At 41.3% G+C, this 14,749-nt stretch overlaps 1 pseudogene; it reads right to left on the bottom strand.

Annotated features, from left to right (window-relative positions):
* LOC148775972 (cytoplasmic polyadenylated homeobox-like protein 2) overlaps positions 1-8,151 on the bottom strand; it is a 49,926-nt pseudogene extending 41,775 nt beyond the window's left edge.
* Positions 8,152-14,749: the final 6,598 nt, after the last annotated feature.

Genomic DNA, 14,749 nt, shown 5'->3' with positions numbered 1-14,749 from the left:
ATAATTTGATGCCATGAGGACATTTCTGTTTGCAATCCTTGAATGCAGGATCTCAACTTTAAGGTCAAAATGGTTGTATTAGAACATCAAAGTATACTGCTTACGGTACATCCCTATTGATTTGCCCTGTCATCAGAAGAGCCTCTTGATGAAAGTGAAAGAGGAGAGTGAAAAAATTGGCTTAAAACTCAACATTCCAAAAACTAAAAAAACTCTGTTAGACTTGTTCCATCCTAATGTCCTTAAACCATGGCAACAGTCTGCTTCTAAATTGGAAAATTAAAAACAATAGCTGGAAATCAGAGTCAGGGCTATGGGAAATCCAAGATGGCTGCTTGGCTTTTCCCAGCTCCCTGACAAACCTCATTTTTTATTTGATGGGTTAAAGCCTCCCTGGCTACAGGGCCTCCATAATGAAAAATCACGGAATATTAAGTTTTGTAAATTGTTAAATTAAGTTTCTAGTTTTGTTAATGTCTAGTGTTTACTAAGACTCACTGCTGAGACAGTTCCTTGTTACGTGATACTGCTAAAAGATTTAATTAAGTTATTAAAAAGGACACTCTAGGTTAGTTTCTAAGGCTTATCTCAGTAACCAATCTTCAGATAAAGGTCGGATGCTCCATAATGTACAACCAGGAGATTAACACCAGACTATAATCATTTAATGAATGAAGTCAGGTGACTTGGGGTATACCAGGCTTTATCTAATGAAAGTTCTTGATTTATAATTCTTATTTTACTAATAACTGCTAGCTATGGCTATATGATTTTCTATGTCACTTGTTTCACTGAGCCTGTGATATAATGCTGAACTGACAGTTCCATATGAGATCAATAATTGTAATAATGTGACTCTGGGTATGGGAAAAAGCAACAAGAGGAAATATTTTCCTGGACCAGGAGGCTAGTAAGACAGTGGTCCAGAGACTTTTGCTACTTGCAAGGCCTGGTCCAATTTTAGCACACTGAGTGGCCCATCGCTTCCCTAGACCTGGGAATGAGCCTTCCCAGCACCGCGGGACACAATGGCCATGAAATGGTGTCACATGGTCAGATATGTGGCTATGAAGGGACCCTGCTGACTGGAAGTTGGTATTTGCCAGCTGCCTCTACAAAGATTACATCATGACCATTGCAAGCTGCTGACCTTCAACACTCCCTGAAAGAAGTTCAGGGTGAAAATTAGGAATGAGGCACTCTGTGCTCTGAAAAAAAAAAAACTGGCAGAACAGGCCTTCAGATAGTTAAATCTTTTCAGAAAAAGGTTTTATGAGTTCCAATTCTTGCATCTTCTCATACCTAGAAAAACACTGACGTCATTAATGGTGAAATCTGCTTTGGCTATTAAAAAAAAAATTTTTTTTTTTAATAATTAAAAGTCAAAATAGAGTAGCTATGGTTCAGACATCCTGGGAAATAACTATTTCCCAGATATCCTGAAAAATGATATTATGGGTGTGATTTCAGATTAGATGCTGTGACCTAATGTAGAACTTAATGCTCCTGTAATGCATTTTTGCTTCTGTACTTTGCTTGCTGCTCGTAAAACCAAAGTTACTCCATTTTAAGATAAGGTTGTTTTTAAGTAAAGATTCCTAAACTTGTTTTTGAAAAAAATTAAAAAAATAAATAAATAAATCAGACAGGGAAAAATAAAAACACAGGCAAATAAACCTATATTTTCTATCAAAAAAAAACACAAAGATTTTATGTTATATTTTCTTCTGAAACTTTTATAATTTTAGCTGTTATATGGTCTGTGATCCTATATTGAGGTCTTTCAGATACTTTTCTTTTTTGTATTTTGTGAAGTGAGTTCACTTTTCTGTATGTAGATATCCGATTCCAGTGCTTATTTGTTGGAAAGGCTACGTTTGCCTATTGAATTGTGTTTGCACCTTTGTTAAAAAACGGATCACTTTAAATGTGAGGTCTATTTCTGGACTCTCGATCCCATTCTATTGATTTGCATGGAAATTCTTGCACCAATACTACACTGTCTTAACTACTGTGACTTTATAGTACATTTTGATATTGAGTGGTTAAAAAAAAAAAAAAACTAAGATCATGGTATCTGGTCCCATCACTCCATGGCAAATACATGAAGAAACAAAGGAAACAGTGACAGACTTTATTTTCTTGGGCTCCGATATCACTGCAGATGGTGACCGCATCCATGAAATTAAAAGATGCTTGCTCCTTGGAAGAAAAGCTATGACCAACCTAGACAGCATATTAAAAAGTAGAGACATTATTTTGCTAACAAAGGTGCTCTAGTCAAAGCTATGGTTTTTCTAGTAGTCCTGTATGGATGTGAGAGTTGGACTATAAAGAAAGCTGAGCACCAAAGAATTGATGCTTTTGAACTGTGGTGTTGGAGAAGACTCTTGAGAGTCCCTTGGACAGCAAAGAGATCCAACCAGTCTATCCTAAAGGAGATCAGTCCTGAATATTCATTGGAAGGACTGATGCTGAAGCTGAAACTCCAATACTTTGGCCACCAGATTCAAAGAGCTGACTTGTTTGAAAAGACTCTGATGCTGAAAAGATAGAAGGCAGGAAGATGGAAGGAGGAGAAGGGGACAACAAACGATGAGATGGTTGGATGACATCACCGACTCAATAGATATTAGTTTAGGGAAACTCCGGGAGTTGGTGATGGACAGGGAGGCCTGACATGCTCCAGTCCATGGGGTCACAAAGAGTCAGACACGACTGAGAAATTGAACTGAACTGAACTTACTCAACATTCAGAAAACAAAGATCATGGCATCTGGTCCCATCACTTCATGGGAAATAGATGGGGAAACAGTGGAAACCGTGTCAGACTCTATTTTTGGGGCTCCAAAATCACTGTGGATGCTGATTGCAGCCATGAAATTAAAAGACGCTTACTCCTTGGAAGGAAAGTTATGACCAACCTAGATAGCATATTAAAAAGCAGAGACATTACTTTGCCAACCAAGGTCCGTCTAGTCAAGGCTATGGTTTTTCCAGTGGTCATGCATGGATGTGAGAGTTGGACTGTGAAGAAAGCTGATCACTGAAGAATGGATGCTTTTGAACTGTGGTGCTCGAGAAGACTCTTGAGAGTCCCTTGGACTGCAAGGAGATCCAAACAGTCCATTCTAAAGGAGATCAGTCCTGGGTGTTCATTGGAAGGACTGATGCTAAAGCTGAAACTCCAATACTTTGGCCACCTAATGTGACGAGTTGACTCACTGGAAAAGACTGATGCTGGGAGGGATTGGGAGAGGGAGGAGAAGGGGATGACAGAGAAAGAGATGGCTGGATGGCATCACCGACTCGATGGACATGAATTTGAATGAACTCCGGGAGTTGGTGATGGACAGGGAAGCCTGGCGTGCTGCAATCCATGGGGTCGCAAAGAGTCAGACATGACTAAGCGACTGAATTGAATTGAGAACTACACTGTGGGGACTTCCCTGGCAATCCAGTGATTAAGCCTTCACTTTCCAAACAAGGGCATGCAGGTTTGATCCCTGGTGGGGGAGCTAAGATCCCACATGCTCCAAGGCCAAAAAAACCAAAACATAAAACAGAAGCAATATTGTAGTAAATTCAATAAAGACTTCAAAAATAAATAAGAAATGTATTTAGAATTATTAAAAAAAAATAAAAACAGAAGAACTCCATGTGCCCAGCCTGAAGCCTGGACTGCATTTGTCTTATTCACACGTGTATATCCGGAGCCTAGCAAATATCTATTGAATATTTGAGTGATGCAACCTTTTCTCCATTTACTTTATATTGCTCCATCAATCTGTCATTGTCCCTGCTTTCCCTGCTTCCAACTTTACCTCCAATGCACACCAGACATTTTCACCCCAGTAATTAAAAAAAAAGTCCACCTCTGACTCACTATGGCTAAGGGATCAAGTAAAAACTCCTCAGTCTGACACTTGATGCCATTCATGATCAGACCCTACCTGCCCTTCCAGCCTCACTTCCTTCATTCAGTTTCACACTGTTCCTTCTTGCAACAATAAATTGCTCCTAATTCTCTGGACACACTGCTCTATTCATATTTCCATACATTTGCTTATATTGCTCTTCTCTGTTCCGCACAACCCTGGAAAGTGTGAGGGGTTTGCCATGTCAGCATATGCTCATTCTATCCTACCGTGTCATCAGAACTTGCCTAAGGGCTCGTGTGATACTGCATTATTTGTAAATTTGTATTGGGGGCGGGGAGAGAGTTTAAAATAGTTTTTCCAATAGCCAATCAATAGTCCACTTGTTCCTCTTGTAAGGTAGAGACGGCCCAATGGTGTTGAATAAGAGAACCCAGACACCAAATAGATAATGGAACACGCTTTACTGGCTGCGCACCGCAGGGCGGAACCCCAAGACCTAACAGAGCGAGGTCAGGAACAAAGGCAAGAGGCAACTTATATAACTTTAGGCAAGATTTGGAGTGGTGGTCTCTCATAGGTCAGTTAGCCGGGGGCAAGACTGGGTTGGTTGCCCGGTCTGCTCAAGGTTGTGCTGACGCAGCGGAATAGTTCTTGCTGTTTCTGGGCAGAATGCTGTTTCTGGACAGGAGGTTAGGAGGGGGAGGTTAGGAGAGAGTTGATCTCTACCAGGAACTGATACCTCAAGGACACTCCAGCAGTGGGGGAGGGAATGATAGAATAGACCACAATAGTCAGAGACTGGTGGGGCTTTTTCCCGCCAGCGGGAAAGGGAAGAGGGGGAGAAGTCCAACAATGGCCACTCTGGCCGACCTTACACCTCTTTAATCTGAAATGGTGCTGAAGGGGAGCAGAATTTCTCACCTCAAAAATACCCCACCTTGACATGAGGATTATTTTCTGCTAAAGGCAATCAGATCCTTGAAGCTTTAAGAAGAGTTCTTTTCCTCTCCCTCAAATGCCTAAATTTACATTGGCAGGGCTATCTGTAGCAGAAAGAGCTATTACCACAAGTGCCTTTTCACCAAGAGACTTACTTGTATAACAGGGCAACCTTGGTTTTCCGTGAATGGCCTTCCTCACCTTTGTATCCCCAAACCCCTGCTCCTTTGCTCTGCTCAAGATATTCCGTGAGCTTCAATTACATGACTGCCCTTTCAGTTTTTTTATTTCTTTATGGGAATTTGTGTAATTTTGTTTATCCTGTTGATCTTGTTACCAATCCCCAACAGGTCAGTGACCCCTCTTTCTTTGCCAGTCACAAATGCCTATCAAACAAAACCAGTTTCTACATAGCAGAGGAGAAACTGTTAATCAAGGAATGGAGAAGGGAGCACTCAGGCTCTGAAAATACCTCTCTCTTAAAGGAGGGCAGTGAGGAAATTCGAAGGGGTAGGAGGTAGGCATGTCATCAGGGCTGCAGAAGAGGGATGGATTTCCAGGGGCAGCTGAGGGGCAGCTGGAGTATGCAGTCTTCCATGCTTCTCTGCACACTGCATGACTTGTGCCTAGCAGAGTACAAATCTCCCCCTTGGGGCAGAGTCTTAGCATGGTAATGAACCAAAGGTAATTTTCTGGACACCTCCAGGTCTTGTCTGTGCAGGTGTATTCCTGTGGTCAATCAGAGCCGGTTTGGGGTGCCTGACCACTACCTATCTCTTAAAGCACAGCTGCAAAATATCTCTGTCAAATACCAGATGCTTTTAAAACACACAGATAAATTAAGGCAAGGATCTTTTAGGTTTCAGGGCCTGATGTGGTGCATGGGCTTAATTGCTCTGTTGTTGTTCAACTGTAAATTGTGTCCCACTGTTTGCAACCCCATGGACTGCAGCACACCAGGTTTTCCTGTCCTTCAGTGTCTCCCAGAGTTTGCACAAACTCATGTCCATTGAGTTAGTGATGCCATCCAACCATCTCATTCTCTGTTGTCCCCTTCTCCTCCTGCCTTCAATCTTTCCCAGCATCAGGGTTTTTTCCAATGAGTCGGTTCTTCACATCAGGTGGCCAAAGTATTGGCGCTTCAGCTTCAACATCAGTCCTTCCAATGAATATTCAGGACTGATTTCCATTAGGATGGACTGGTTTGATTTCCTTGCGGTCCAAGGGACTCTCAAAAGTCTTCTCCAGGACCACAGTTTGAAAGTTACCTGGATAGTGTTACTTTTCTACCACTCACCAGCAGTTGGCTCTGTCAGATGGAAGCCAAGCTTGAAGCTATCCTAAGATCTGTCTGCAAAGTGAGAAGCCTCTCCTCTTTGATGTTGAATGAATCAGTGTGTCCATCCTCCTGTGTGTTCCTCCCCATACCTCCTGTAGTGGTTTTCTAGGGTTGAGTTTTGGAGGCTGGAAATCAAAGATCGAGATGCAAAAATTGCTGGGTTCTGGGAAAGCCCTCTTCCTGGTTTGCACACAGCAATTTTCTCATGAAATCCAGTTGCTGCCAAGAGAGAATTCCAATCCATGTAGTCAGGTAGAGACCCCGAGGGACAAAGGTTTCAGCATCTTTTACACAAGGCTTGCATCGCTTCCATGGTTACCCTGGATGTTATCTTCTAGTTGCCCTGAGGCACGTGGAATCTTCCCAGACCAGGGGTCAAACCAGAGTCCCCTGCATTGGCAGGCAGATTCTTATCCACTGTACCACCAGGGAAGTTCCCAATTGTTTTTAATTATTGTTGACATTTTATTTACTCACTAAGTCATTTTCAACTCTTTGCAACCCCACGGACTGCAGCATGCCAGGCTTCCCTGTCCTTTACTATCTCTCAGTTTGCTCAAACTCATGTCCATCAAGTCATTGATGCCATCCAACCATCTCATTCTCTGTTGTCCCCTTCTCCTCCTGCTCTCAATCTTTCCCAGCACCAGAGTCTTTTCCAATGAGTTGGCTCTTCAAATCAGGTGACCAAAGTATTCAAACTTCAGCTTCAGCATCAGTCCTTTCAATGAATATTGACTGACTGATTTCCTTTAGGACTGACTGGTTTGATCTCCTTGCTGTCCAAGGGACTCCTGGACAAGAGTCTTCTTCAGCACAATTAGAAATCATCAGTTCTTCAACACTCAACCTTCTTTACGATCCAACTCTCACATCCATACATGGCTACTAGAAAAGTCATAACTTTGACTATTTGTTGGCAGAGTGACATCTCTGCTTTTTAATATGCTGTCTAGGTTTGTCATAGCTTTTCTTCCAAGGAGCAAATGTGTTTTTATTTCATGGCTGCAGTCACTGTCCGTGAAATGGAGCAGGACCCTATGATCTTTCCCCCTGCCCCCACCATGTCTTCTACCTGCCTTTTGTCTGTGGAAAACTTTAATCAAAGAATAAGTTTAATCAGAGAAATGAGAATATGTAAAAACAAAGGAAAACAGTCAAAGGAGAACAAACAATAATAATGTAGTCATTATGCATAGTCAAGGACCTTTAGCTCCTTCTCAAGGACTATAGATAATTCTGAGTCATATCCTGTGAGCTGTCTTACAGATACTGAACCCCAGAGGGGAAAATTAACTACATGATTACCAGACTGTACCCAGGACATGAGCTACCACAATTTTGAAAACTGACCACAAAGAAATGGGAACAAATGGACCCTAGAACTGAAAATTAACTGTACCTAAAACAACCAAGATGATGCTATTAAGACCACTGATGATCAATTTGAAGATGACTGTTAGAGATGACTGCGCTGTTTCTGCTTGTAGCCCCCCGCTCCCCGAATCTGTCCATAAAATCTCTCACTCCCTGCTTGTTGGGTTGGGGGCAGGGGTCGTCTGGCCTTTGGACAGATGTTCACCACCCTCCCCACCACACTGCCACCATCTGAAGTAAAGCAAACTTTCCTTTCCACCAACGTGGCTTGTTTATTGGCTTCTGAGCAGCGAGCAGCTGGATCCCACCATTCACCTTTTGGTAACAGATTTTGGTGCCCAGCATGGGGCTGGCCACTGCTGGCTCCAGTGCTTTAATGGCACCTGGCTCTCCTGACTCTTCCAGGGGAGACGTGTGGCCATGACATGTATTAGCTTGCTGCTCATGGCTAGCTAGCCCTGAGTAGGGGATTTGGGGGACGTTCCGAGCAGCTGCCAAAACTGTTTTGAGGATCTTACCTGTTTCTCCCCTTCTTGGCACTGGCAGCCAACTTATGCTTTTCCTTGGTAGAACAGAAACTTGCATTTGGGACAAGCTGACGAGCTCCAAGACCATGTAAGTCCATGGTGTCCACACAGGCAACCTTCCCATTTGTGAGTACTGACTGCTATTTGGGTGTTTTTGCCAATTGGTTCTGATGTCTGTCTGCCATTGAGGACCATTTATGAGCATGAAGTGCTCTTTGGGCCTTCTTGCCAAATGGTTATGACATCTGCCTACTCTTGAGGGCCATTTGTGAGAACTGAGTGTCATTTGAACATTTTTGTCAATTGGTTCTGATGTCTGGCTACCATTGAGTGGGAGGGAGTGTTTGTTTGGGACTCTGTACCAGTCACCCTAGGAGAGGGTTTGTGACAGATCTGTTTGGTGTGTGAATGGGTATTCCATTTGTATGATTGGTACTCTTGTTGCCTATGTAAAATGGGAAATTCAGGATCAATTCATTAAAAAAAAATTAGCTGTGGAATCATGACTAACAAAAAAGACACTTTTTTTTGGACAATGTATAGCAACAATATTCTTTAGACTCTGGAGAAAATTGGTTAAGATGAAACTTAATTGGTTAAGTTTGGAATTAAGTTTGAAAATTGGTTAAGATGAAATTTTTAAAAATGGTTCCTTTTGCATATGCAATTAGAGAAAGCTAGCTTGATGAAACACTTTTTCAGATCCTGAAAAAACAAAATATCCCTAGGAAAAAACTTACAGTTAAGTCTCATTAAGTACTTGAAATACAAACACATTCCACTATGCCTGGAACTCTAGCCTTGGGTTAATTGTAAAACTTCAAGCTAAGAAAAAAAAAAAAAATGAGTGCTTACAAATCAAATAAATCTAAATTTACCTACTTTTGTCCTCTTGTAAGACCAAGAGAGAAACTAAAGATGTCTGAGTTTATTAAATATACATGTTGTACCACTAAAAAATAGATGCTATTAAAAAATGTATGTTTTTATAGGTTATGAAATATGTTCTTTAATTTGCCAATCACAAAATACTGGCATAACATTTCAATCACTTGTCTTAATTTCGTTTCAAAGGTTAAAACTTGTAATATTTAAAAATGATAAGGAAAACATCTCTGTGTGTAAAATAAGTAAGATATGTGTTGTTGACAAAGAGAAAATAGAAAAGGAGATAATTTTGTTAAAGAAAAATAATAATAATTTTGCCCTACAGTTGTTTGTTTCTGGATAGGGAAATACAGGATAAATTTGTTTGGATCCCAAAAATAATAAAAAGTTTATAAAAAAGAAACTTTAAGAAGAGAACATTGTATGTTGTCAGGATTAAAATTAGACTAAATTTAATTAGGTATATATATATATTTTGTTATTAAGAACAAACTGATATAAGACTAAATTTTTCCCTGTGTTAAGAAAACAACGTTCTCCTGGAATATTGATGTGATTTTGGTAATAGAGACTTCTAATGGAAAGTAATTGCTTTGTTTCTAATCATATTTTTGACCCTAATGTTCTGAATGGAGAAACCGTCCAGTAAAGTCCTCAAACAGTATAACTATTCATGATGTGTAGCACTACTGGCTTTAAGTTTACTGCTGAAACCACATGTACAATGTTTGTGTGACAATTAGATATAAATGATAAAATGTATGGCCTATAAAACATTTCTCTATTAACATACCTCTGAGCCTGTTCATGATATCTGATAAATAAAAAAGAAACCTAGCACCAAGAGACATCAATGGACTCAAGGCAGACAAAAGAGCCACTCTGGCAACGTTGAAAAATATATTGATTATCAATACTTCCTATGAAAGGAGTTACAATTAAAAGGGGAAAATTATGTCCACCTCCCCCCTCACCCTAGCTGCCAGCATCTGAAATAAACTTTCCCTTCCACCAACCCGGCCTGTCTATTGGCTTTTGAGCGGCAAGCAGCTGGACCCGCACAACTCGTTCAGTAACATCCACAGTGATTTTGGAGCCCAGGAAAATAAAATCTGTCACTGTTTCCACTTTTCCCCCCATCTATTTGCCATGAAGTGATGGGACCAGACGCCATGATGTTAGTTTTTTGAATGTTGAGTTTTAATCCAGCTTTTTCACTCTCCTCTTTCACCCTCATCAAGAGGCTCTTTAGTCCCTCCTCACTTTCTGCCATTAGAGTGGTATCATCTGCATATCTGAGGTTGTTTATACCCTCCGGGTAATTTTGATTCCAGCTTGCAATTCATCCAGCCCAGCACTTCACATGATGCACTCTGCATGTAAGTTAAACAAGCAGGGTAACAATACACAGCCCTGATGTACTCCTTTCCCTGTCTTGAACCAGTCCTTTGTTCCATGTCCAGTTCTAACTACTGCTTCTTGACCTGCATACAGGTGTCTCAAAAGGCAGATAAGGTGGTCTGGTATTCCCATCTCTTGAATTTTCTACAGTCTGTTGTAATCCACATAGTCAAAGGCTTTAGCATAGTCAATGAAGCAGATGTTTTTATGGAATTCCCTTGCTTTTTCTATGATCCAATGGATGTTGACAATTTGACCTCTGGTTCCTCTGCCTTTTCTAAATCCAGCTTGTACATCTGGAAGTTCTTGGTTCACATGCTGCTGAAGACTACCTTGAAGGATTTTGAGCATTATTTTACTAGCATGTAACCAACTCGATGCACATGAGTTTGAGTGAACTCCGGGTATTGATGATGGACAGGGAGGCCTGGCGTGCTGTGATTCATGGGGTTGCAAAGAGTCGGACACGACTGAGTGACTGAACTGAACTGAATGTCAAATGGGAAATAGATGGGAAAACAGTGGAAACAGTGTCAGACTTTATTTTTTTGGGCTCCAAAATCACTGCAGATGCTGACTGCAGCCATGAAATTAAAAGATGCTTACTCCTTGGAAGGAAAGTTATGACCAACCTAGACAGCATATTTAAAAGCAGAGACATTACTTTGCCAACAAAGGTCCGTCTAGTCAAGGCTATGGTTTTTCCAGTGGTCATGTATGGATGTGAGAGTTGGACTGTGAAGAAAGCTGATCGCCAAAGAATTGATGCTCTTGAAGTGTGGTGTTGGAGAAGACTCTTGAGAGTCCCTTGGACTGCAAGGAGATCCAACCAGTCCATTCTAAAGATCAGTCCTGGGTGTTCATTGGAAGGACTGATGCTAAAGCTGAAACTCCAATACTTTGGCCACCTCACGCAACGAGTTGACTCACTGGAAAAGACTCTGATGCTGGGAGGGATTGGGGGCAGGAGGAGAAGGGGACGATAGAGAATGAGATGGCTAGATGGCATCACGGACATGATGGATGTGAGTTTGACTGAACTCCAGAAGTTGGTGATGGACAGGGAGGCCTGGCGTGCTGTGATTCACGGGGTTGCAAAGAGTCGGACATGACTGAGTGACTGAACTGAACTGAACACCCAGTAGTAGTAGGCCAATATAATGGGGGAGTGGAAGGAAGTATCTTATTTTTGGTTTACTTTGCACCTCCTAAATTGTCATTAAGATTGAAAATCTTTTAATATGCCCTGGACATTCAAGTTTCCTATTGAAGAATTTCCATTTCTTATCTTTTATTCATTTGTCTGTTATACATATTGAAAAAGTTCTTCTTCCAGGTCTTTCAACTTTATTTATTGTGCCTTTCATAAGAATGAAGTTGTTGTTGTATTTTTTTTTTTGAGAATGAAACTTTAAATTGAGATGCAGTTAAATTTTTTTATCTTTCTCTCTATTGTGTATAACTTTAATGTCATACTAGGAAGTCCTTTTCCCCTTTATGATTCTCTAAGATTGTAAAACTCTTCTCCCATATTTTCTCTACTGTTTTCAAGGTTTAGGTCATCAATCCACCCAAAGGAGAGAGAAAAAGATAAAATGGAAAGGGTTGAGAGATTTCTCTGTCAACCCAGTGGGGATGATGATATAGGATACCTGGAGGATAAATTAGCTACTTCTATCACATGGGGAGTGGGTGAGTTATATAGAGGAGAATCTCCAGTTGACATCTTCAGTTGACTGTTGGTTTCTTATGGATTGACATAAACTACTCATGTCTGAGTAAAGATCTCCTTGACAGTTTCCTCTGGATTCCTTATATGTGCCTAACGGGTTAATGGTAAGACCCTTTGGTCCTGACTGTCCTACTCTTACCTTCCACAATAAGAGGAGTCACAGGAATGCTAAGTAACTTGTTGGGCTCAGAGAAAAATGGTGGAAGATATGAAATCTGGCTTCCAATAGTCCTTTGACCCAAGCCATTTTTCCTCTTCAATAACATCTATTCCAACATGAGTTGTTTTTCCGATAACTTTCTCACTGCAGAGTTAACACCTGAAGAGAAGGACTGAAAAACAACAACAACAGTTTAAAATTATGGAATTCTTGAAAAGTTTGGTAAAGTAAAGGATTAGAACTGTACTTGTGGAAGAGTATTCTGTCGTTTATAGGTTAAATTTGAGAAAGAGATTATTGAAGTGGTAGAACACACCTCGCTTGGGATGACCCGGGGATGCAGTAAAAATAAAACCATGGTTTTGTAACTAGCAAGGCCTCATGTGCCTGGGCACAGAAAGCCAAATTCTGGCAGCAGGTGTTTGCATCAAAGTCAGGATTTATTGTAGGGTGTCAAGCAACAGAATGGGGGACAAGACTCAGATCCACTACAACTGGTCTTTGAGTAAGGCATTTTTTAAGTGGAAGAACAAAGACGGTGGGATTAATCATCATTTTTTGATAGTTCTGTGACATTTCTTAATCATAATTTTGGGAGTCAGGATGTCTCTGGCTTATGATTCTCTGGCCAAGTGGTCATGACTTGGGTCTGTTATCTCATCTTACCCTGAAGAAAAAACCTGAGTTTGTATGTTAATGGTGAAATCTACAACGGCAATTTTAGTCATCTGACTCTGGTTGATTAGTGTTCAATTACCTCAGCATTGAGGTCAGAAGAGACAAGAAAGGAAATAGAGTTTTGGATAGAGAAATTAATCATAAATTCAGTATCTTGTAATAACCTGTAATGGAAAGGAATCTAAGAAAGAATATATATTATTTTATGTATATATTTAATACATATTCAGATTGACATACATACCTGAATCACTTTGTTGTACACCTGAAACTAATACAACACTGTACATTAACTATATTTCAATAGACATTTAAAATAAAAAATCATAAATTCAGTAAAGAAACTTGGTTTTAGAAGGACTCAACTTCAGTTTAATCCAGAAGGATCATGTTACTAAATCAACAGAACTCTTGACAGATGACTAGATATGAAAGCAGCCAAATGAAAGAGTCTGGGCGTCTGCAGGAAGGATGATACTATTAAAGTAAATAGGGAGTCTTGGTGAGGATTGATTCTGTGGATAATAGTGGACTCCTTGTCTTTAAAATACATTGCCTGCATTGGCAGGTAGATTCTTTACCACTGAGTCACCAGGGAAGCCCCCACAATAGCTTTTAAAGCCCAAGTGAAACCATCTTTCACTCCTGAGTCGAAGCAGAACACATCTTGGTTTGATATATCTGTCACTTCACACTGATGACACAGCACTTAGCACAAGGGCCTGGCACACATGCCAAAGGGTCAGTAATACTGCTGCTGCTGCTAAGTCACTTTAGTCGTGTCCAACTCTGTGTGACCCCATAGACAGAAGCCCACCAGGCTCCCCCGTCCCTGGGATTCTCCAGGCAAGAACACTGGAGTGGGTTGCCATTTCCTTCTCCAATGTGTGAAACTGAAAAGTGAAAGTGAAGTTGCTCAGTCATGTCCGACCCTTAGCGACCCCACGGACTGCAGCCTACCAGGCTCCTCCATCCATGGGATTTTCTTCTTCTGCTGCTGCTGTGTCGCTTCAGTCGTGTCCGACTCTGTGCGACCCCATAGACGGCAGCCCACCAGGCTTCCCCGTCCCTGGGATTCTCCAGGCAAGAACGCTGGAGTGGGTTGCCATTTCCTTCTCCAGTGCATGAAAGTGAAAAGTGAAAGTGAAGTCGCTCAGTCGTGTCTGACTCTTTGCGACCCCATGGACTGTAGCCCACCAGGCTCCTCCATTCATGGGATTTTCCAGCAAGAGTACTGCAGTGGGTTGCCATTGCCTTCTCCGATACTATGAACTAGGGACTATGATTAACTCAAGTCTTGTATATATGCGAGCCCCACTCCCCAACCCATGGTGTGAAAAGTAAATGAAAGAGAAGAAAAAAAGAGAATAGAGTCACCCAAACATGAAGTGTTCTGCATGTGATGCTGCTTTTCATAAAGAATGCAAATGAAATTTGGTCACGTGTGTTCCTGCCCCCGGGCAGGAAGGCAGCTGGATGCTTCTCAGGATCACCTTGGCACTACACTCATAAAACACTATGCATGTGTCTGCTCAGCCATATCTGACTCTTTGCAACCCCATGGACTGTAGCCCACCAGGCTCCTCTGTCTTTGGAATTTTCCAGGCAAGGATTCTGGAGTGTTTTGCCATTTCGTGCTCCAGGGAATCCTGGATCCCGTCCCAGGGTTCAGACCCACATCTCTTGCATTGGCAGGTGAATTCTTTACCACTGCGCCACCTGGGAAGCCCATAAAGTACTATGAGCCAGACACTTCTGTGAGTGCTGTTGACTGAAAGATGCACAATGTAACAGCCATGAGTTGAGTTTCTTTAGTGTTTTACTGAG

This window comes from Moschus berezovskii, chromosome 12 (genome assembly GCF_049115385.1).
Source record: "Moschus berezovskii isolate FMDL1 chromosome 12, NW_MosBer_1.0, whole genome shotgun sequence".
Lineage (NCBI taxonomy): Eukaryota > Metazoa > Chordata > Mammalia > Artiodactyla > Moschidae > Moschus > Moschus berezovskii.
Note: the sequence above shows the minus strand (reverse complement) of the source record. Positions and strands in the feature narration are given on the sequence as shown.